Below are 1,772 nucleotides of genomic sequence, written 5' to 3' on the forward strand. Positions count from 1 at the left end.
ACCACCCGGGAAAGCACAAGAAAACCACGATCCCCAGGATGTGCCTGGTCCCCATGAGAGTGCTGTACCCACACAGCCCCACTGTCCAGTAAAGAGCTGCTCTGGCAATGGAGGGACACAGCCCACACTCCTATGGAAGCACACATGGAAGCACTAATGTGCTTTATATCACTCAGGAACAGCTATAACCGTGCCCAGGCTAGGGCCTGTGCCAATCTAGTTTTCAAGTACAGACTAGCCTATTTACCTAAAGAACTAAATGCTTTTGTAGATTTAGGTCAAACAGTTAATATTACTAATCTTTGTGATTTCCATCCTGAAATGCAGAAGGTTTTCTAGTAAGGAAGGAAGGGGGGTAATAGCCAGTGATGAAAACTACTGTAAGGTAACAGGGAGCACCACTCGTGCTCTGTGTGTTATCCTGGGGAAGGGACAGCCCATGATGTTCAGGTACTTTTGCACAGAGATGGGTGATGGAGTTCTCAGCCTTTGAAGCCCAGCAGAGACACCTGGATATGTCTCCCTGTCTCTCCAGCAATTCTCGCAGAGCAGGAGCTCATGCAAAAGAGGCTTTTATTTTCTCTTTAACCCACCTACAAAAAGCTTTCCAGTGCCAAAATCAGGCTTCACTCCCGAGACTGCTGGCGTGAGGCCGACCACAGGAGCACCAGGGCACGTTTTCGGCTTCTTATCAAAAGCAAGGCGGTTATTCTGTGAAGTCCATTATGGGGCACAGTCTCAGCTGTCCCTCAGAATGGGACAACTGTATCTGCCACTGCATCTATTTGTAAACAATGCCAGTTTGCTGAAATAGGTCCTCCCATGGGATTTCATTCCACAAAGAATACTATTAACGGTTTCTGGCCCAATTTGCCTATGATGTAATTATTTCCAAGATTTTGAAAGGAACACTATATTTTGTTCAGAGCTGTTTCAGGCTCAGTTTCAAGAACTGTACAAAGCTCTTTTATTCATTTCTAAAACAGAAAAAAAAAAGAGGGGGGAAGATAGCCTAAAAGGTTTAACGGTTGATATTAACTTTCTAAAGCTGGTCTAAATGAAGACTAAAGCAAACCACAAGATAATACACACCAAGAGAATTACAATTTATGGTTTTCCTGATCAGAGCCCATCTGCTCTTCCATTCATTCTAATTTTGAGGATTTCCATGTACCACTGCATCACAACAAAAGAACATTCACTATCACATAAGACTTCAGATTTTAAATATTTTGTACGGATTCACTCCAACCCCAACTTAAAGAAAATCTGTAAACAGTGGAGGGCCAACAAGATATATCCAGCTGAGAAAACTCTCAAGTTTACACTGCAGAGGAATGTCAACAGCAAACAGCCCAAGCTAGACTCTATCCTGGGGCCAGGTTTTCCCATCTTAATAAGAAGTCCTTGGTCCCACTAGTCTAGTTCTGCATAGGCCAACTTCATCAAAAACCACCTTCTGTCTACTGCAAATTATTACAGCATATCCATATATTCAGTTAGTCAAATTCTGGTGTTCTTTCTCTTTTTTCTTTAGCCTTTTGTTGTTGTTGTTGTTTGGGGGGAGGGAGATTTGAAGGGGGGGAGGGTGGGTGGGTGGTTTGTTTGGGGCTTTTTTAATAATCCTACCAATTCCTGTCTCCCAGAAATAATATCTGCTACCTTATCCTTTCATACCTCGTCTCCTGTTCGCAGAGACACAAGTCTCTCCACTCAAAACACACCTTGGTTTCATGAGTTTTTCCTACACCTCCTGGCAGGCTCCCAGGCAA

The sequence above is a fragment of the Manacus vitellinus genome, unplaced genomic scaffold (assembly GCF_001715985.3).
Source record: "Manacus vitellinus isolate BGI_N305 unplaced genomic scaffold, ASM171598v3 scaffold_19_pilon, whole genome shotgun sequence".
Classification (NCBI taxonomy): domain Eukaryota; kingdom Metazoa; phylum Chordata; class Aves; order Passeriformes; family Pipridae; genus Manacus; species Manacus vitellinus.